This window comes from Dermochelys coriacea, chromosome 2, assembly GCF_009764565.3.
Source record: "Dermochelys coriacea isolate rDerCor1 chromosome 2, rDerCor1.pri.v4, whole genome shotgun sequence".
Taxonomy (NCBI): Eukaryota; Metazoa; Chordata; order Testudines; family Dermochelyidae; genus Dermochelys; species Dermochelys coriacea.
Window position 1 is genome coordinate 264,191,649 of NC_050069.1, and position 23,337 is coordinate 264,214,985.

General features: G+C 45.9%; 1 protein-coding gene across 5 annotated transcripts in view; it reads right to left on the minus strand.

The window, feature by feature from the left end:
• GJC2 (gap junction protein gamma 2) overlaps positions 1-23,337 on the minus strand; it is a 128,783-nt gene that overhangs the window by 11,359 nt on the left and 94,087 nt on the right. The window contains exon 1 of one of the 5 annotated variants that reach the window (XM_038389374.2): positions 2,148-2,275. The exons of the other annotated variants lie outside the window; for them this stretch is intronic. The gene's annotated coding sequence lies outside the window, so the exon portion shown is untranslated. Of the gene's footprint in view, positions 1-2,147; positions 2,276-23,337 lie in introns of those variants that run through there. 5 annotated transcript variants of the gene reach the window in all.

The window sequence follows — 23,337 nt, forward strand, 5'->3', positions numbered from 1 at the left end:
TTGTGGTGACAAGATACCGAACTAGATGGAGCAGTGGTCTGATCCAGCTCATACTTAGACATCATTTACCTCTGCAATTCATTGCAAGCACAAAATTAGAGGCTACTTCAAAAATCAGGCCCCAATTTGGATGGTCCAACCTCTTCAGTGATGTGGGCCGCTTGCGCAGTTGTGTGGCACCTCCGCGGGCCACATACAGAAACAAAAACGGCGTCATCCATGCGGCGTATCCTCGCACGCACCATACATGAGAGGTCACGCCGTGCGGAGGACACCATTTTGTGGCACAGGTCTCTGGCACGTGCCACATTTCACTGCGATGCTCCCTATATTCCAGGTAGCTGCCGCTGTGGGAGCAGATGCCTTGAGGGTTGGAGGGAATTGTCCTGTGGGCTGGATGCGGCCGCTGGGCTGCCAGTGGGACTATAGGGTATTGCCTTTTAGTTCACTGTTCAGTAAATGGGATTCAGACTTTCAGTCAAATGTGGTTTACCATCAAAAATATTCCTCGTGTCCTTCCTCAGTCAAATATACACCCTTCCTAGCAGGGCTGGCTCCAGGCACTAGCTCTCCAAGCAGATGCTTGGGGCGGCAATTAGAATGGGGTGGCAGTCCATGTCCCGCGGCAGCAATTCGGCGGCAGTATTCGACCAGTATGGTTACAAGGTCAGATTGCAAAGCAGGGATTTAAGGAATTGATTCTGTTCTCTCTGAAGTCATTGGCAAACTTCCCATTAACGCCAGTGGAAGCAGGTTTGGGAGACTTACACTCTTTTAAATGTTCACAAGCCAAACAGTGTGTGTATGTGTGTGTGTGGGGGAGATTGCAAAGTAATTGAATTAATTAAGGAATAATGGCTTCAGACCACCGGCAATTAACCCTCTTATTTGATTCCTATAATAGTCAATGTAAACTTTTAACAAACTATTCAGTTATCAGCAGAAATTGAGCCCAGTGTATTTTAAAGCACCTGCAAACCCTTAAACCCGTGTGTAAACGTATGCGGGATTAGGGACTAATTTTGCATGTAGTAGCTTCTTTAATTCCCAGTGCAATACTTTTGCCTCCATCATTCTGGAGGAACCAGGCAAATTCATAAATCTCAACAGCCATGTTATAATGCTATGAGTCCACCCACCTTTCCAGGCAAAATAGCTGTGAGTAATATAACTAGCCCAGGAGACAATGAGAAGAGACACTTAGAACATTTGATCTCCAGTTGTAATGCTCAGTTTAATTTGGGGGCGCTTTTTGCAACTGTTCAACTGAGGAAACTATATAGCTGCCAAATATAATTGCGAGGGCTTTAATCATAAGGTTGTTTCTTTAAATATTCCCTTTATACTTTCAAAGAACTTATAAGATAAACCAAGTTTCCATCGTAGGATATGATCACATCAATTTAGCTTAACAAACAGGACAATAGTCTGAAAATGTCATGTACCATCTCCCAGTGATGCATGCTGTCAAAGAAGAAAAACAGTATGTATTTTCCATATAGGCACCTATGTATCTTCACTGTACAATATAAGAGCCTATGTAGTCCACTTACACTGGACAAAAAGAGTAAGGAACAATTCTGCACTGGTGGGTAGGAGGAATAGATTACATAGCTTCCCTACCATTGAACTCAGACTAGATCATCGAATGGTCCCTTCTGGATTTAAAATCTATGAATTGAAAATCAAATTCAGGCTACAAAATGCACACAGAGTAAATGTTTCATTCCTAGATAACTAAACATAGACTGGGGGTCAGATTTTACTCCTTTAGGGCTTGATCCAAATCCATTACAATCAATGGGAATCTTTTCACCAACTTCAATGGACTTTGGATGGAGCCCTTATGTGCATGAAAAAGTAACTGAGAGCGGGGGCTGGCTTGAGGATTCAGATTCTCCTCTCGTTTACACCAGTGCAGGCTACACTGTGGGGTCATACAGTGTAACCGAGAAGAGAATTTGGAACTAAAGGGGAACTCTTAAAATAGATACTAAAATAAGTGAAATAAGACAAATGTTTCTGCTAGCCAGAGTTCTCTCCTGATTTTCCAAGCCAATCTTTTCACCCTCTTGCTCTTTTCCCGTACACAAAGCATTGTACAGTCGTTTAAACTGAAGGGAAAATGCTATGGAAAAGCTACTCACGGAGACATTGTGTTTCTTGCTGAGGGCTCTCCCAGCAACCCAGGATCAGAAAGTTTCCTGCTATCCGTGTCCTTTTCCTTTCCTTAGACAAACGTACCGACGTCTCCCCAAACCCATACCCTGCCAGTTTGGAAGGAGACTTTATGGTAAGTATTTAAACATCCTGTCGGTCTCCGCCTCTCTGACAGCTAAGCACCCATCCCCCGAGAATCCAGCCTGTACGAGTCAGGAAAACAGCTAAAAGCAATGTCCCATTTTCCCTCCTCCCCCTTCTCTGATATCTATAGGAAGGTCTCAGAACAAAGACTGAATAGAGCATGTAGGAATGAATTCCAGTGTCCTCATTCACAAGGGTCTCCAATGGTGTGAGGAGGTGGAACATGCCACACAAGCAGGAGTAAAAACATTTTAAAAAACCCATCGGCCAGTGCTTTCCTAGGGATACTGCCTGGAATTTTGCTGTGTTTTTCTTAAGCAAGTTAATTGCATAAGTTCATGGCATCAGTAACAGATTTGTGAGATAGAAAGCAAGACTAATAAGGAACATATGGAAAACATATGTCGATGAAAGATCCACGTGTGGAAAACAAAAAGACTAGCACCTTAATAAGAAAAAAACATTTCAGGCCATTCTGCACTGTGCTAATGACTTAGGCTTCCTCTGAAATGAGCACTGCATTTCTCTAAAAGCTCACGCTGTTTGAGATCTCAGTATTCAAGCAGAATGCAGACTTTTTCCATTCCCTTTGTAGGCAGTGCAAAGGATTCTAGGTTTCAGAGTAGCAGCCGTGTTAGTCTGTATTCGCAAAAAGAAAAGGAGTACTTGTGGCACCTTAGAGACTAACAAATTTATTAGAGCATAAGCTTTCGTGAGCTACAGCTCACTTCATCGGATGCATCAAAGGATTCTAGGAGACTTTGAAAACTATGCCTGGCTTCTTGGCTTATTCTCAGAAGTGGGTGGGTGGGTGGGAGGTAGGGGGGAATTGGAGTTTATATGAAATCCAATGCAAAGCTCCAAATTAAAAAGAAACCAAGCACTGAAATCCACCCTACTGCCCATCTCAGGGCTACATCCTTTCCCCACTGAAGTCAATGGGACTTTTGCCATTTTGACTTCAATGGGATCAGGATTTGGTTTCACTATAGTAGCTAAGAATAGATGGAAAGGTATGGCAGAAAGTTTGCATAGAAGGTAATTCCTGTGCAGAAGGCAGGAAGCAACAGTGAGAGTCAACAAAGTATTAGAGAGGGGAAAAGACACTCCAAAATGCAATGCTTGCCAGAGAGGGAGATAAGTAACTATGGGTACAACGACACAGCTTTGTAAATCCAGGTCTGTGGGATCCAGGCTTGTGGATTCAGTGTTTCCAAGTCTGTGCTTGAGTGTCCACACTGCAACATTACAAAACCCCCAAAGGGATATGAAGGTTCCATTTATGTTAACACATTCTTTAAAAGTAAGAACACCTTTTGGAACAGTTCAAGGAGATGGCATGGCGGTTTCAACTGATAATATTAACAGTATAATGCACCTTCTAGCATATATGTGCACCACCATCCTCTACTGGATGATCTTGGAAATGATCATCTGTTTGTCATAAGCCCTCTACTGCTACCAGGGATTTTCCTTTAGCTCTTCTCAGCACTTGTGATTTTGCAGCTGGAAGATGCAAAGTCTTACAGCATCTTACTGTGATTTTCATGCAGAAGGTCTCAAAGTCCTTACAGTTAAAATAATATAAACACTACACACAGGGATCATTTAACCCATCTCTCAAATGCCATCTCCAGGGACAGGAAGTGAAAAAGAACTCTATATTCAATTGACAATACAGGGGAAATGTGAGGTACATGAATGTAAATATGACCAGGACACTGGGGTAAACACACTTAAGTTTGAGAAAAAGTCCATGGGATCTTTCATGACCATAAGTAGTCTTGGGTTTAGGTCTCATCTGGAATACAGCACCCCTAGAAGCACATTGTCCCCAAGCATCATGCTGGGGTATTGGGTCAGTTTCAGAAGGAAGTGTGCCACATACTGAGTCAACCCTGCAAAGCACCTCACAGCTCCTTGAATCACTCATTCAAGTACTTATCAGGCCAGCCGTGCTTAGCTAATGAAACCTAACTGGTGCACAGACCAAGGCTGTAATGGCTACCAGAATCCAGTCTGGATCCCAAAAGAGCCCATGGTCTTGTCTGCAGTTACCAGAATACAGGAGTCTGTGGGCTGATAAATGCTGCAAATCATTGGTGATATGGCCAGTGGTGCCTCCAATAGCTAAGTTGCCAGGGAACAGAAATGAAACAGGCCTAAGCAGCTAGAACATAATGCTGCTTTGATTCGACAGCCACAGCACTCTTTCTTACAGAGGCAGAAGTGGGGCTACATTCTTTGTACTGAATAGCAATGCTTCAAACAATATAATGACACCTCATGTCTCAACAGGCTCCATGGAACCTTTTGTGACAGATCTGACATGCCTGGATAGGAGCTCAGCTGAAAGCCAAAACACGAACAACACAACAAACCCACTTTGCAACATGCCTACAGCCAAATTCTGCCCTTGAGTGCACATGCCTGGTTCCCAATGAAGGCAACATGGGCAACAGCAGAGTGAACTCCCCCCTGCCCTGGGATGACTTGTGTGTGTGTGTTTGGCCTGTTATTATGTTTGCTCAGACTGTTGCTGACTTAGCCATTTCATGGTTATTACATGTTTTGATTGACCACCTCCCAGCGCATCTTGCTTCAATTTCCTTGTGTTTGGGGATTGTGCATCAGATCGTAACATGTCCCCACTGCTCTCCGAATGAGCCTCAGTCCTGAGCGGGAGGGACCAGCTCTAGGGATGAGATGGGAGTTCAGTCCTTGGCCCACATCTTCTGGCACAGCCAGCCAATGTGCTGATCATTGGTAATTATGGTGGCGTTGTGGTACAGTTATAAGGGGACACCTATCCACTGGCAGCTGAACAGAAACCCCAAACTCATTTCACACAGACCATCCAATACCTGTCTTCCTTTAGTGCTTTGAGATCCTCAGATGAAAGGCATGATTGGCATGCTCCCACTCCCACTAAAGACAATGGCAAAACGGCCATTAACTCCACTGGGGGCAAGACCCAAGCTGTACACAAGCATTATGTATTATTAGTTATTTATTAATAGCCACCAGCTGAGTATGACTTCCAATCACTACAGATCCTGTTAGAGTTGAAGCAGTGATCTAGAGATGAAAGGCCTGATGGCCTGGAACCAGTCTCCTGTCTTTTCACCAGACTAATAGTGCTCCATCAATTTATACTAAGGTTATGTTTTCACTATGAAATTAGGTCGCTTTTATAGAAGTCGATTTTTAGAAACCGATTTTATACAGTCGATTGCGTATGTCTACACTAAGTGCATTAAGTCAGTGGAGTGTGTCCTCACTACTGTGACTAGCATCGACTTACAGAGCGGTGCACTGTGGGTAGCTATCTCACAGTTCCCACAGACTCCGCTGCCCATTGGAATTCTGGGTTAAGCTCCCAATACTTAATGGGGCAAAAACATTGTCACGGGTGGTTTTGGGAACATGTCGTCAGGCCCCCCTCCCTGTGAAAGCAACGGCAGACAATCGTTTCGTGCCTTTTTCCCTGGGTTCCCCGGGCAGATACCATACCACGGCAAGCATGGAGCCCACTCAGCTCACTGTACGTCTCCTGGGTGCTGCTGGCAGTCGCGGTACTGCATTGCTACATAGCAGCAGCTCCTTGTCTTCGCAGCAGACGGTGCAGTGGGACTGATAGCCGTCATACGACTCCTGGGTGCTCCTGGCAGACCTCAGTGAAGTCGATCAGGGGCGCCTGGACAGACATGGCTATCATCCTCTTAGAGCACCGAATGGGAGCCAGAGACTCCAGGTCATTCTCTTCTTTAAGTTTCATCGCATGGAGATTCAGTCCTGCCTGGAATACCATGCGAGCTGGAGGCTTCTGCCTCAGGCTGCTCTCCCAGCCGGCAGCACCGCGTGGTCGCACCTACCCCAGCCTACCCCTTGCTCCCATGGCTCATGAAGCCTGGACAATAGTAAGGAGCAGTTTAGCTATAGGCTGAGCAAGTCCAGAATGGTGGTAGAATGTGCCTTTGGACGTTTAAAAGCCTGCTGGTGCTGCTTGCTGACTATGTCAGACCTCAGCACAACCAACATTCTATTGTTATTGCTGCTTGCTGTGTGCTCCATAAGATCTGTGAGAGTAAGGAGGAGACTTTATGGTGGGATGGGAGGTTGAGGCAAATCGCCTGGTGTCCGATTTTGAGCAGCCAGACACCAAGGCAATTAGAAGAGCACAGCAAGGTGCGCTGTGCATCAGAGAGGCTTTGAAAACCAGTTTCATGACTGGCCAGGCTTCGGTGTGAAAATTGTGTATGTTTCTCCTTGATGCAAACCCGCCCCCTTTGATTATTTTAATTCCCTGTAAGCCAACCACTCTCCCCTCTTCGAAATAAAGAAACTATTGTTTTGAAACCATGCATTCTTTCTTTATTAATTAAAACAAACAAACAAATGAGATAATGGACAAGGAAGCCCAGATGGAGTTGGGGAGGAGAAAAGGACAAGGCCACATTGCTGATTGTAGCCACACTAAAAATCAAACTGTTTGAATGACAGCCTTCTGTTGCTTGGGCGATCCTCTGGAATGGAGTGGCTGGGTGCCCGGAGCCTCCCGCCCCGCATTCTTGGGCCTCTGAGTGAGGAGGCTATGGAACATGGGGAGGAGAGTAGGAGGTTTTTGGTGGGGCGGTACTCCACCCCCATGCCAGATTGGGCTACAACAGGCCAGAGCCACTGCAAAAGGCGGCAGCCAATCAGAGAGGGCCTGTTAGAGAGCCAATCAGGGCCAGTATTACAGCCAGCCAATCAGGGCTAGGCTAGGCCTTATATAAAGGCTGCCCAGGAAGGGAGCAGGCAGTCTCTCCTAGGCCTTCAGTGTGTGAAGGTCTGTCTCCTGCAGGAGGAGACTAGCACCAGGTGCAGCGCAGGCTGGGGAAGCAGAAGGAAACTCCTGCCCAGTACCTGCTGGGCTGTGGGCCCTGAGAAAAAGGGCCTAGCCGATGCAAAGGGGCTAGAGGGGAAATGGCCCAGAGAGAGAGATGGAGAAAAGGAGGGTAGCAGGAAGGCTGCCACCAAAGGGTCCCTGGGTTGGGATCCAGAGTAGAGGGCGGGCCTTGGTCTGCCCCTTCCTCTTTGCACTTCCACCTGGCCGTTAGGAGTGGCCATCACGGACTGCACCAGACCCCTGCCAAAAGGGGTTAGACTTTGGGGATGTGGTTGGCCATTGTGGCTGGGGCGAAAAGAAGGACTGCTGATAACACCAAACCCCCGGAAGGGGGTGAGTCAGGAGTCATGGGCACTACCAGAGGGCAATGTCCTGAAGAGAGTGCTGGGAGCAATGCAGGTTGAGATGCCAATCTAGGGCGAGAGATGGATAGGACACCACCAGCAGAGGGCGCTCTGCATGAACTGAGCTAATTCCCAGCGTCAACTACAGGAGTGAGTGAGTCCCAACCCCATCACACTGAATGCAGGTGGGGGTCTGTGCTCTCATTTGCTTTCCTGAAGCTCCAACAGATGATTCATCATGTCTGTTTGCTCCCCCATTAGCCTCAGCATTGCATCCTGCCTCTGCTCTTCACGCTCACTTAATTCTTTCCTGGTCTCTGCCACTGAATGCCTCCATGCATTAAGCTGTGCCCTATAAATGCAGGAGGACTGCATGAGCTTGGAAAACATGTCATCGCGAGTGCGGTTTTTTTTGCCTTTTAATCTGTGATAACCTCAGGGATGGAGATGATGGGGAGCGTAGAAACATTCTACACGCTATGATTCTGGGGGGACTGCATGGTCACCTGTGCTGCTGAGTTCGCCATGCTGACCAAACAGGAAATGAAATTCAAAAGTTCCCAGGGCTTTTCCTGTATACCTGGCTAGTGCATTGGAGTTCAAAGTGCTGTTCAGAGCGGTCACAATGGAGCACTCTGGGATAGCTCCTGGAGGCCAATACCGTTGATTTGCGTCTGCACTACCCCAAATTCGACCCAGCAAGGTCTATTTTAGCGCTACTCCCCTTGCTGGGGAGGAGTATAGAAGTCGATTTTAAGAGCCCTTTAAGTCGACGGAACGGGGTGGATTGTGTGGACACATTCATGTTAAAATCGACCTAACGCAGCTAAATTCGACCTAACCCCATAATGTAGACCAGGGCTTAGACTTTCTGTGCAGTATGTGTTGCCATTTACATCCGTGCAAATTGAGTGCAAGACAGTTGTAAAACAAATCAAAATAATAGTGTGTTATATCCATTTTGTAGTCACATGGCACAAGAATACATGACTACCCACAGTGCAAAGCATTAGGAAAATCAAGCCATTATGCTTTTGCTCGATTCATGGTTTTACAAAAGGTAGATCGTGCCAAACCAACCTAATCTCCTTTTTTGAAAAAGTAACAGATTTTTTAGATAAAGGAAAAGCAGTGGATCTAATTTACCTAGATTTCAGTAAGGCATTTGATACCGTGCCACATGAGGAATTATTAGTTAAATTGGAGAAGATGGGGATCAATGTGAACATCAAAAAGTGGATAAGGAATTGGTTAAAAGGGAGACTGCAACGGGTCCTACTGAAAGGAGAACTGTCAGGTTGGAGGGAGGTTACCAGTGGAGTTCCACAGGGATCGGTTTTGGGACCAATCTTATTTAATCTTTTTATTACTGACCTTGGCACAAAAAGTGGGAGTGTGCTAATAAAGTTTGCAGATGATACAAAGCTGGGAGGTATTGCCAATTCAGAGAAGGATCGGGATATTATACAGGAGGATCTGGATGACCTTGTAAACTGGAGTAATAGTAATAGGATGAAATTTAATAGTGAAAAGTGTAAGGTTATGCATTTAGGGATTAATAACAAGAATTTTAGTTATAAGTTGGGGACGCATCAATTAGAAGTAACGGAAGAGGAGAAGGACCTTGGAGTATTGGTTGATCATAGGATGACTATGAGCTGCCAATGTGATATGGCTGTGAAAAAAGCTAATGCAGTTTTGGGATGCATCAGGAGAGGCATTTCCAGTAGGGATAAGGAGGTTTTAGTACCGTTATACAAGGCACTGGTGAGACCTCACCTAGAATACTGTGTGCAGTTCTGGTTTCCCATGTTTAAAAAGGATGAATTCAAACTGGAGCAGGTACAGAGAAGGGCTACTAGGATGATCCGAGGAATGGAAAACTTGTCTTATGAAAGGAGATTTAAGGAGCTTGGCTTTTTAGCCTAACTAAAAGAAGGTTGAGGGGAGATTTGATTGCTCTCTATAAATATATCAGAGGGATAAATATAGGAGAGGGAGAGGAATTATTTAAGCTCAGCACCAATGTGGACACAAGAACAAATGGGTATAAACTGGCCACCAGGAAGTTTAGACTTGAAATTAGACGAAGGTTTCTAACCATCAGAGGAGTGAAGTTTTGGAATAACCTTCCAAGGGAAGCAGTGGGGGCAAAAGATCTATCTGGTTTTAAGATTCTACTCGATAAGTTTATGGAGGAGATGGTATGATGGGATAATGGGATTTTGGTAAGTAATTGATCTTTAAATATTCAGGGTAAATAGGCCAAATCCCCTGAGATGGGATATTAGATGGATGGGATCTGAGTTACTACAGAAAATTCTTTCCTGGGTATCTGGCTGGTGAATCTTGCCCATATGCTCAGGGTTTAGCTGATTGCCATATTTGGGGTCGGGAAGGAATTTTCCTCCAGGGCAGATTGGAGAGGCCCTGGAGGTTTTTCGCTTTCCTCTGTAGCATGGGGCATGGGTGACTGGAGGGAGTCTTCTCTGCTCCTTGAAGTCTTTAAACCATGATTTAAGGACTTCAATAGCTCAGACATAGGTGAGGTTTTTTGTAGGAGTGGGTGGGTGAGATTCTGTGGCCTGCGCTGTGCAGGAGGTCGGACTAGATGATCAGAATGGTCCCTTCTGACCTTAGTATCTATGAATCTATATCACCAAAAGCAACAGGTCTTGTAGACACCAGTGATTTTCTGCTTATATCCAGAGATAAGAACTGAAAATGCCAGAAATATGCATACTGCTGTAAAGAGTTTGTCGTCTTTTGTTCACGGCAGAAAGCAAACACAAAACAATGCAGACCTGACACCACAAGGCGTCACTTTTCTAGCCATGAATGAAATACACAAAGACCAAAACAGTAATAGTCACCTTTTGTCTGTTCAATTCTTCCATGTTCTGGGCTCTAATTAAAGCTTGGAATTAAATAAAAAGGAAAAATAAAAAAGGGACAATGAATGTACTGAAAGAGTGGCTCTCATCTGTCCATCTATCCCGCCACTGTATTTCTAAGCACCAATCCATAGGTATTTATTTTAGGGTCCGTCTTCTATGGGGGAAAAACCAAAGGTGTGCTCTTAGCATGAGTTAGCTAACTAGGGTTAAAATAGCAGTGAAGACACGGCAACTCGGCCTTTAACTCAGGCTGGCAGCTCGAGTTCAACCCCGGTCTGCCTTGGGCTTTAACTCAAGTTGCTAACACAAGTTATAGGTTGAGTTGCCGTGTCTTCACTGCTATTTTAACCCATGTTAAGAACACACTTTCTTGCTTGGCAATGAAGAAATACCTTTAGATAACTAAGCACCTTACCTGCTATGGATAACGCATAAAAATGGCCATATTGGGTCTGACCAGTGGCTCACCTAGCCAAGTATCCTGTCTTCTGACAGTGGACAGCGCCAGAGGGAATGAACAGAACAGGGCAACGATTGAGTGATCCATCTTCTGTCAGCCAGTCCCAGCTTCTGGGAGTCAGAGGTTTAGAGACACCCAGAGCATGGGATTGAATCCCTGACCATCTTGGCTAATAGCCATCGGTGGACCTATCGTCCATGAATTTATCCAGTTCTTTATTGAGCCCTGTTATACTTTTGGCTTTCACAACATTCCCTGGCACTGAGTTTCACAGGTTGACTGCGCATTGTATGAAGAACTATTTCCTTACATTTGTTTTAAATTTGCTGCCTACAAATTTAAGTGGGTGATCCCTGGTCCGTGTGTTATGTGAAGGGGTAAATAACACTTCCCTATTCACTTTCTCTACACCATTCATGATTTTGTAGTCCTCTGTAGTGTTTAATTGGAACTCTAAAAGTAATTCAATTACTATTCTCTATGAGAGAAGAATAAAACTAATTCTCTGTCCTGGTATTATGCTAAAGGTCAGAAGAATGATCATAATAATCCACTCTGGCCTGAAAATCTATGAATCTCTATATCATGTAGCTCACATTAGAAAAATATATTATTTTTTATAATCTTCTGAATTTTCATTCATTCCTGTTACATGTGTTAAGGACCCTTTCATCAAATCTTCACTCAAATAACAATCCTACTTATCAAATGAAAGCCCATAAAATTTCACCTGTTTTTGGGGGGGAAATTGGATCAGTTTCACAAAATCAAAATGAAATATGAAAAACTCAAGTGTGAAGGTTTGTTTTAATTTAATTTTGACCAAGGCTTAGGTGACAATGGAATTTTATGGCAGTGGAACAGGTATTCTTGAATTAAAACAATTGAGACAAATGGAAAAAATTGCCTAAGATTAGAAATTTCCCTACAGGCATTTTATTCTATCATTGGCCTTTACAGGTATGTCTACACTAACCCCAACCTCTGACTCAGGTTTGAGCCCAAGCTTCCCTTCTGTCCATACACACAGCCTGACTCAGGTCAGCAAGCACTCAGGACTCAAGCTCTAGCACCCTGCTAGGGGGATGGATAAGAGCCCAAGTCCCACTGTGAGTCAAGCCCCCTCATTCTGCAGCCTGGATGAAGGGCATTCTATCTGCCTGGAGAGAGAGAGAAGAAGAATTGGTGTTTTTATCGTAACATGCGCTTTGGAAGACTCGCCTGGCAGAGAAAATGTTTTGCACAGAGGCTGCTACTGTCCCTTCCAAAAAAGCTAACATTCTGAGGTGTATTAATAGGGGTGTCATATGTAAGATGGGAGGTAATTGTCCTGCTCTACTCAACCCTCATGAGGCCTCGGCTGCAGTATTGTGTCCAGTTCTGGGTGTCACACTTTAGGGAAGATGTGGATAAATTGGAGACAGTCCAGAGGAGAGCAACCAAAATGATCAAAGGTTTAGAAAACTTGACCTCTGAGGAAAGGTTGTTTTTTTTTTAAAAAAAGGACGTTTTAATCTAGAGAAAAGGAGACTGAGCAAATATGTAAAGGGCTGTTATAATGAGAGCTTGGGTTCAGTTGTTCTCCATGTCCACTGATGATAGTATAACACCAACAGATCTGGGCGGGATCAAACCGGGGACCTCTGGAGCTTAGTGCGTGAGCCTCTACTGCTTGAGCGAAAAGCCAACAGCCTGTTAGCTAAGGCTGTACAGCAGACTCATTTTCTCTCTCTCTTTCTCTAAGTGGTCTCAGTGCCACTAGATGGGACAGAACCCCACACCCAGAAGGTGTGGGGTTATAATAGGACAAGAAGTAATTGGATTAATCTGCAGCAAGGAAGATTTAGGTTGAATACTAGGAAAAACTTTCTAACTCTAAGGGTAGCTAAGATCCAGAACAGGCTTCCAAGACAGATTGTGGAATCCCTGTCATTGGAGGTTTTTAAGGACACTTGGTCCTAGGGGCTGGATTTAATGACTTCTTGAGGTCCCTTCCAGCCCTACATTTCTATGATTGTGTGGTGTACAGTGCCTAGCACAATGATGCTTCTAGGAACTCCCGGAATAGAAACAGTAATAACAATATCACAGCACTGACTCATTGTACATGGTGAACATAAATAAATCAAGCACATATTGAGCTAGTCAGACTTCAGCCATATTCTTGTAAATTTAATTTCCCTCTTTGAAACTGCAGACATGCAGTGCCTTAGTTGAACTCAGGAAACTACAGCTATTTATTGGAGGCATTGCTGTTCCAAAAATGGCTTTTAAACAGAGATTTTCTTCGGACATAAACATGTGCTATAGGGAATTGCAGTGTCTTCCTGAAATACTTCCTACTTTTCCTGAACTCATCTCTTCCTGGCAGTATCCTTATTGTCTCGAGAACTGCTTTTCATGAAAACACAAAAGGGTGTGCATGATTCATAGAGTTTAAGGCCAGAAGGGACTATTGCAAGGGTGGGCAAACTACGGCCCATGGGACATATCCAGCCCATCAGACCATTTAATCTGGCCCTCAGCTCCAGCAGGGAGTGGGGTTGGGGGTTTGTCCTGCTCCGGCGCTCCAGCCGGGGAGCGGGGTTGGGGGCTTGCCCTGCTTCCGCGTGGCTCCCAGGAAGCAGCTGGCATGACCCCCCTCCTGCGTAGTACATGGAGGAGTTGCCAGGCAGCTCTGGGCACTGTCCCGTCCGCAGACACCACCCCTAAAGCTCCCATTGGTTGCAGTTCCTGGCCAATGGGAACTGCAGGGGTGGCGCCTGCGGACAGGGCAGCGCACAGAGTTGCCTGGCTGTGCCTTGGAGCCGGAGGGGGGACATGCCTCCAGGAGCTGCTTGCAGTAAGCGCTGCCTGGAGCCAGCACCCCTGATCCTGCCCCCCCTCGCCCCAATCCCCTGCCACAGTCCTGATCCCCCTCCGAACCCCTCAATCCCAGCCCAAAGCCCCCTCTTGTACCTCAAACCCTCATCCCCAGCCCTCCCCCAGAGCCCTCACTGCCCCCCCACACCCAACCCAGAGCCCCCTCCCACACACTGAACTCCTCATTTCTGCCCCCACCCCAAGAGCCTGCACCCCCAGCTGGAGCCCTCACCCCCTTCCACACCCTTACCCCCAATTTTGTGAGCATTCCTGGCCTGCCATACAATTTCCATACCCTGACGTGGCCCTCAGGCCAAAAAGTTTACCCACTGCTGGACTAATGGGTCTTCTAGTCTGACTTCTTGCATATGACAGGCCAGAGAATTTCACCCCGTTATGCTTGCATTGATCCCAATAGCTTGTGTTTGGTATCTTCCAGAGAGGCATCCAGTCTTGTTGTGAAGACATCAAGAGATGGAACATCCACCACTTCCCTTGGTAGTTTCTTCCAGTGGTTAACAATCTGTGCCTAATTTCTCCTTTGAATTTGTCTGTCTTTAATTTCCAGCCATTGGTTCTTGTTCTGCCTTGTCTGCTAGATTAAAAAACCCTTTAGTATCCAGTATTTTCTCTTTGGAGGTACTCATACACTAATCAATTCAACTCTTGACCTTCTGATTCATAAGATCAACTGAGCTTCTTAAGTCTCTCATTGTAAGACTTTTTTGCGGCTCCTGTATCTCCAGTTTTTAAATATCCTTTACAAAATGTGGACACCAGAATTGTATGCAGTATCCTAGTATTGGTCTGTCCAATGCCACACACACAGGCAAAATCACTACCCTGCCCCTGCTCACTACTCCCTTCCTTATACATCCAAGCATAGGTGCTGGAAGTAGGGGTGCTACCACACCCCATGGCTTGAAGTGGTTTCCATCATATGCGGGGTTTACAGTTTGGTTCAATGGCTCTCAGCACCCCCGCTATACAAATTGTTCCAGCACCCCTGCATCCAAGGATTACATTAGCCTTTTGCCACAGCATGATCCTAGGAACTTATATTCAGTTGCTTGTCTACTCTGACCCATAAGTCCTTTTTAGAGTCCCTGCTTTCCAGGAAACAGCCCCCATTCTGTAGGTCTGGCCTGCATTCCTCGTTCCTAGATGGAGGAAACTTGCATTAGGTTTTATTAAAATGCAGTTTGGCCCAGCTTGCCAACTGATCCGGATCGCTCTCTGTACGATTGCCCGGTCCTCATTATTTACTACTCTGCCAACCTTTGTGTCGTTCTCAACTTTTGTCATCCGTTGCTTTATCTTTACTTCCAGCTTGCTGGTGACAATGTTGAATAGTATCAGGCATAGCACCAGTCCCTGTGGAACTGCACTAGAAACACCCCATTAAGAGATTATTCCCCATTGACAACTACTTTTTGAGACTGGCAATTAGTTTTAAACCATTTAATATGTGGTCTATTGATATTGTACCGTGCTACTTTTTAATCAGAATGTCGTGCGGTACGAAAGTCAAATGCCTTACAAAAGCCTAAATATATTGCATCTATGCAGTTACCTTTGTCAACCAAACTTGTAATCTCATCAGATTTCATGATCTCGTTTACATGTATCTATTAATGATTGCATGAGGAGAGGGAGGGGAAAATATGTTGTTGTGGCAACATAATAAAGAAAAGGTTTTCGTTTGCTGCATAAGATTTGGAGGAGGTTTTGTATTAAGGACTTCTCGGAATGCAGGCCATGGCATCATATGCTCAGTGATGTGTAAGGTGGTAGCCTACAGAGTCTAACTGAATCAGAGCTGGTATGACTTACCTGTCTGGAGGAGAGATGGGTAGTGGAAAAAGCAACTAATAAGTGGTTGGAAAAGAGGCATATGTTAAATTAGGCAACTCCTCCCTCCCCCACTAAGGCCATGTCTACATGTACAACGTGTCTGGTGAAGACGCTCGATGTCGACGGGAGAGAGCTCTCCGATCGGCATAATAAAACCACCTCCACCAACAACAGAAGTTATGACAGCTCTCCCACCGCCATAGCTGTGTGCACACGAGCACTTAGGTCACTGACACTTATGTCGCTCAGGGCGGTGGTTTATTCACAACCCATAGCGACATAAGCTGTAGTGTAGACATGGCCTAATGTACAACTACTTCTGGCCCCCTGATGTGTCAATTACACCAGTTTAAACCCTCACAGACCATTTCATTGATGTCTATTTTACACCGCCTCACATGTCACCTCTGAATCTGGCTCTATGGGCCAGGCTCTCGGTATCAATCAGTGCAGCTCCACTGACTTCAATGAAGTGATGCTGATTTACACCAGCTGAGGATCTAGCCCATTTCTGTCCCTACACCAAGGTAACTCTCTGGTTGATTTTATTTCACTTCCTTCTGTTGGCAACTGCCATTTAATAAGTTGTCATGATTTTTCCATTAGTCTGTAGTTCACCTACAAAAATTTGCACTGGAGTTAAACTTGGCAAGCAAAGCCTCCAGCAGGAACGTTTGGAATTTGGCAGGGAAAAATAAAGAAGTGGTGCAGACAAGTTCCTGGATTTTAAAAGGAACTTGATGTGCTCTCTGAACGCTGCCTCAGGACAAAGCTATTTAGACAGAACAAGATACCTTCTTGCTGTTACCTAACTGGCCCCCACTGGGCCCTGTTGCTGGGACAAGTTTTCTTGCATTTGCCGATTTGCCACATAAAATGTTCTTAAAATGTTCACTCACTATCCTTGTGAATAACCAGAAAGGACACCTAGTCATACAGGTATAAATGCAGAGTAATTCCCACTGACATCAAGAGATTTAGACTAGAGAGTATGAGATCAGAATCAGGCCCAGGTTGTTTAAGCAAAGTGAAGTTTTAATCTGGGTTAGGCTCTGTCGTGTGGACAATTTTATTGGCACCAGTGATCACAATTCCTTGCTCTAAAATATAAATACTGTGTTATCATGAAGAGGATCATCCAGACACCATTATAAGCTGCAATCATGTTTGTGAAGAGGGTTATACGTTGCATTGGTACTCGGTGCTTAATAGACAGTGCTTCAACCAGTTCTGGAGCAGACTATTGTGTGCAGATGTTGTTAAAGCAGCTAACTGACACAAAATTAGGTCAGATTCTTGCTCCCTGTGAAGGTGGGAAGGCATTATGCCACTGGAATTGGTACAGTTCTGCTGCATGGGGCAGGAGGGCAGGCTGCAGAGAGTGTCCAGGGAAAAGGATTCGACTCCCTGGTGTAGCTCTGTGTAGCTGTGGAGTTTAGCAGGTGCAGACGGGGGTGAGCATGCTTCTGGGATAGTGATAGCAAGTGCTAATGCAGACAAGGTGCCGGCAGCCCCTGGGTGTAGTAAGCGTTGTGTAGACCTGCTCTGAGCAGGGCTAGACGACGTGATGGTTAAAACACCAGTGGCTGCCTCTAGCCCCGGCTGCTCTAGCACTCCCAGCAGTGAAGCTGCACCAGTGATAGCAACGGTGGGAAATATTGGACAAAAAGCCTAATGTAGAGACAGTAACGTCGCCCAAATTCAGGGTAACCCCTGCATATCTTAGCTCCATCCTAAGCATAGGCTTGGGATGACAATCATGATCCCACCCCATTTTGATGGCAGGCTTCTTCGGGGTATCCAGCTTCAGAAAAGGGGAGCCATTTTAATCTATGACAATAGAAAAGAACTCTTCTGCCTTAGCAGTGATTGTCTTCCCTTCCCAAGGGCCTGGAACTTCACTTGTATAACTGGGCCTTGCGCTGTCAAACCAATGTGAAAGTCTCCTGCAAGACCTATTAAGAGCCAGATTCTCTACTTACTTTCTGCCACTTTGTGCCAGTCATGCAGTGCAAAGGGGCCAAGAACAGTTGGATCTAGCCAGCTGACTTGGGGTAGTTTGCGGAGCCAATTCAACTTGCCTCTGACACTCCTCACACTCCCAGACCAGGCAAAATTAGTGTGCTGGGGGCAAGAAGGGGTGTGGCTGGAGTGCAGTGCGTTAGCTCCCAGTTGGGAAAAGGTCCTTTTGGGACAACCACCAGCTGGTGCAAATCAGAGCAGCCCCTACCCCAGAGCCACAGCTGGCACAGCTGCACTGTGGGAAACAAGGAGCTGTAATAGTGTGTGTATGGTGAGGTGGGAGGAGCTAAGTGAATCTCAGAGCATTTATGAATCTGGATTTATACATTTAATGCTTTTGCTACAATATTATGAGAGTCAGCATCTCTACCATCCTTTCTAAATGATAAAACCCTCCTTTAAGAAGTTGCCTAGTTCAGATGGACTTAATCATTCTAACTTTAAGGTTTCAGAGTAGCAGCCGTGTTAGTTTGTATTCGCAAAAAGAAAAGGAGTACTTGTGGCACCTTAGAGACTAAGAAATTTATTTGAGCATAAGCTTTCGTGAGCTACAGCTCACTTCATCGGATGCATGGGAATTCAGAAAGCATCTATTTAATAAACAGCTTAGCATTATTCCATCTGTACTTGACAGCAGAGAGCTTTCATGCAAGGAGCTATGTGCAAATGGGTTTGTAGCCCCAGAACAACTGCTTAGGTACAGAAGTCCTTTCAAACTCAAGAAAATGGCTGTTTTGGTAACAGCTCCCACCCAACTCAGCATCCCAGACTGCATGGCCTTCACAGACCCAGAGGTTTATATTGGGAAAGAACATTTTAAAGAGGGTTCAACAACTAGGAACACTTTGCAGGCAATTAACCCATCTGGAAGCATTCATAGGTCTCCTCCACAGGAGACTCCAGTCATGGCTAATGCAGCAGTATAGCAAGATGTTTTCCATCCCAGCCAATATCCTGCCAGTGCCTACAGGCCCCTTGGAAGGTGCTGAGAGCTGTTAACTCCCATTGACCTCCTATCAACCAACTCAATGCAAGTGCAGGGCACTCAGCACCATCCAAGAGGTGCTTGCAACTCACAGGATCAGCCCCTTTGGCCCAGATTGTGCAAGTGGCTCTGTGCAGCAGTCCCCTGAAGTCATTAGGGCTCAGTGTGAGTGCAGGAGTCTGCCCCATTGCAGGACTGGGGCCTCAGTCATTTATTTTGCCAGTGATTGGGGTATTTCTGAGGACCACTATTCTGCAGCCTTCAAACCCATGTCAATCCCAGTGAGATCAATTGCTGCTATGGCTGTAGGATCAGCTGCTAATGTAACCCACACACCTTCTGGGTGTGGTGTTCTATCCCATTTAGTGGCACCAAGACCACTTAGAATCATAGAATCATAGAATCATAGAATATCAGGGTTGGAAGGGACCCCAGAAGGTCATCTAGTCCAACCCCCTGCTCAAAGCAGGACCAAGTCCCAGTTAAATCATCCCAGCCAGGGCTTTGTCAAGCCTGACCTTAAAAACCTCTAAGGAAGGAGATTCTACCACCTCCCTAGGTAACGCATTCCAGTGTTTCACCACCCTCTTAGTGAAAAAGTTTTTCCTAATATCCAATCTAAACCTCCCCCATTGCAACTTGAGACCATTACTCCTCGTTCTGTCATCTGCTACCATTGAGAACAGTCTAGAGCCATCCTCTTTGAAACCCCCTTTCAGGTAGTTGAAAGCAGCTATCAAATCCCCCCTCATTCTTCTCTTCTGCAGACTAAACAATCCCAGCTCCCTCAGCCTCTCCTCATAAGTCATGTGCTCTAGACCCCTAATCATTTTCGTTGCCCTTCGTTGTACTCTTTCCAATTTATCCACATCCTTCCTGTAGTGTGGGGCCCAAAACTGGACACAGTACTCCAGATGAGGCCTCACCAGTGTCGAATAGAGGGGAACGATCACGTCCCTCGATCTGCTCGCTATGCCCCTACTTATACAACCCAAAATGCCATTGGCCTTCTTGGCAACAAGGGCACACTGCTGACTCATATCCAGCTTCTCGTCCACTGTCACCCCTAGGTCCTTTTCCGCAGAACTGCTGCTTAGAGAGAAAGATAAAATGAGTCTGCTCTACAGCCTTTGCTAAGAGTCAGTTGGCTTTTAGCTCATGCAGTAGAGGCTCATGCACTAAGCTCCAGAAGTCCCAGGTTTGATCCTGCCCTCCGACGACCGGGGTCTGTGGGTGTTACACTAAGACTCTGGAGTTCAAGGTATTGTCTATGGAACAAAAATCCCTACCAAGGAATAATGAACCAAAACACTTTATAAGTATTTTGTCTGGTACACAGCTAAACATATATTGTAGGAGAAACTCAGAAGCCTCCCTGGATAAACAATGATTAGCTATGGTGCATTAAGCTGTTAGGAAGATTTTATACACAGAAGTCTTCTCCCAGCAGGACATACACAATCTGAGTGAGGGTGCTATAGGGTTCATGCTGTGGAATTAAAAGAAGAGAACCCCAAAGCGCCAGCAGCATGGCTCCACCGATGCCCGCCCCACCAGCCACATGACCCCACCTGTGCCAGCAGCTGGATGAATGGAAGGGGTGCACGGGGATCATAGAATCATAGAATATCAGGGTTGGAAGGGACCTCAGGAGGTCATCTAGTCCAACCCCCTGCACAAAGCAGGACCAATCCCCAACTAAATCAGGAATGGAGGAGGGTGGCACAGGGACACATGGGGACAGGGGCAGATCTGTCTGACTGAATGGGAAAGGCTAGGGATCAGCCAGGGTCTGTATGGGGGAGGCTCCCTAACAGTCCCTCTTGTGCCCCCCCGCCCCGCAAAAACCCCTGATCCATACTTTTCCCACCCACAGCCAGCAACCCTCCCGGTTCACTGCCAGGCTCCTTCCAGCAATTATTTCCCTCCCCCTCAGCTCTTCCATTACCCCTGACTCCTTCAAGCCTTTGCACTGCTTCTGAGGGGTGCAGGAAATACTTTTCTGTATTGTCATTTAAATGAATAATTACTCAAGGTTCTGTATTAATACACCTAGTAAGGAATCTATTTGTCAAAAACATTTCCTGAATCTTTTTGGTTGTCTGTTTCGTTACAGACATACTTGTCGACAGGTATTTTGAAATAAATTACCAAAATAATTGAAACTGGTGTGATTATGTAGTGTTATTTTGACAAATAATATATGCAGAATTGTGCAGAATTTTAAAATATTGTGCACAGGATTTTTAATGTTTTGGTGCAGAATTCCCCCAGGAGTAGTACGTGCAGTGCCTAGCACAATGGAGCCACTGAGCCATTGTGCGACACACATGAATAGTAATAGTGACCCACCAAAGGGGACCTGACTAGCTTAGGGGATTGGTGATGGACTACAGCGCCTTATACCTCTATCGTACTGGTTTGAATCCAGTCCAAACTGAAAATAACCAAAAGTCATGGCTATCTGACGGCTGTTCAATGGCATGTGTCTCAGTTATCAGCCCTTGCTGATTGTCTCAGCAGAGACTACAGTCTGAATGATTCTCTTGTTTCTATATGTGGTCCATCCATCCCAGGGTGGAAGCGTACCGGAGGAGGAGTACATTGAAACTTGCATTATTTCTGTACCTCAACTGTACAGATGAGGTGTAGATGTAGCTGTGCTGGTCCCAGGATATTAGAGAGACAAGGCAGGTGAGGTGATATCTTTGATTGGCCCAACTTCTGTTGGGGAGCAAGAGATGCTGAAGAAGAGCTCTGTGTGGCTTGCAAAGCTTGTCTCTCTCACCAGCAGACATTGGGCCAATAAAAGATATTACCTCACCCGCCTTGTCGTCTGTAGATAAACAGAGGACAGCAGCCTCCAGGCCTGCGAATCCCACACCTTCTACTAGCACTGAACTCATTCAAACCCCAAAGTCACCATCAGCTAAACCAAACAGTTTGCAGAATGTGGAGGGGCCCTGGACAGGGTTTTCCCGCTGCCTTTGCAGTGAGGGATAATCAATCACTCCACACGTGCCTAAGAGGAGGTGGCCTTGGAGGGGTTCTAGCCCCCTCTGAGATCTCTCGTCACTGCCGTCATCAGAGCACCCTCGCTGCTGTCTCTGTATTCTGCAGGGGATCTGGCCTACAGAGATGACTGTGCTTTGCCATGCGGGAGATCCTCCGTCTGATGACAGCACAAGAGAGCGCGTTTGGAGGTGCTGTCCTGAATTTCTGAATGTCACACGGGGCTTTAGCATCAAGCCTGCCCCTCACTTTCAGTCTCCCCGCTCAGCATTCTCTCTAGCTTATGTCCCACTCTGTCTCCCCAGGGCTTTGCAATGAGGTTTGCTATGTACAAATAGACCGTATCATGCTATGGCAATTCACATTGCTCCTCATCATGCTGAACAGGTGCTGTTGGAGGGAAGTTAGGCTGCCCCTCAGGGATTCGGGGCTGCCTGGGATACACCGAGAAAACCTGCGTGTCAGCTCTAAACCCACCAAAAGGCTGCGATACAAGCCCTAGAAAACAGCCGTAACATTTGGGGCCCTTTGTTTGTGCTAATACCACACAGTCGGCCAGTCTGAGTAATGGGAAAGACTGATGCAGCCTTAAGTAATGATTCTCTTTGACTGCTTGGAAAACTCTTGATTTTGTGGCCATTTGGGTGAGAAACCACTGGGTTTGGCCTTGAAGTCAGAAGATGAAAAGTCAGAGAATGTGCCATTTTTAAAAAAGTGCTTCACTTAGGAATTCCTTTAGCATTGGCGAGCATCCCTTACGGGAGTGTGAGGCTCTTAGAGAAGATAACATTTCCGTTCTGGCGGAGATAATAATTAAAGATGTGTTTGAGCTGCAAAGGGAGGGTGTGAATCCAGACTTCTCCAAAGTGGATGGTGCTGGGAATTTGGCTCTGGCCGATCTCCGATAATGATACATACCCACCTCGCAGGCATGTGGTGAGTGATAGTTCATTCATATCGGTAATATGTAGGGCCCTACCAAATTCACGGCCATGAAAAATATGTCATGGACCGTTAAATCAGATCTTCCCTGTGGAATCTAGCTATTGGAGGGCAGCGGAAGGGGCAGGGCTAGGGGCATCCCAGACAGGGGCTCCTATCATGCACTGGGCTCCAGCTGCTAGTCCCAGGCTGGAGAGGGATGGGACTTCCTCTTCCCTTGCACAGTTGCTCTTGGCGGGAGATCAGACCCACCTCTGGGTACCTAATTGGCTGCAGGAAGCTCTGTGGCTGCTGCTCTCAGCCCAGCTCTGAAGGCAGTGCAGAAGTGAGGGTGGCAATCCTGTGACACCCTCCTCCCCCATGACTCCCTTTTGGGTTAGGACCCCCACAGTTACAACACTGTGAAATTTCAGATGTGAACACCTGAAACGGTGAAATTGGCTAATTTTAAAATCCTATGACTGTGAAATTGACCAAAATGGACCGTGAATTTGGTAGAGCCCTAGTAATGTGCTTTGAGATCCACTGATGAAAGGTGCCTTGGAAATGCAAAGCATTATTATTATTAGAGCAGCAACCTCTCTGGATGCTATGTATTCCTCACCCTTCGTACCTAGCCCAGGGGTGATTTATTGGGTGATGAATCAGACCCACAGGGGAAATTCTTGGAAACACAGGAGGAGCAGGTGCAGAAATAGCATTTTGCATAGTTTAACTTTGGGGGCACCATTTCTGCACTGACAATGATTGAAACCTAATTAACT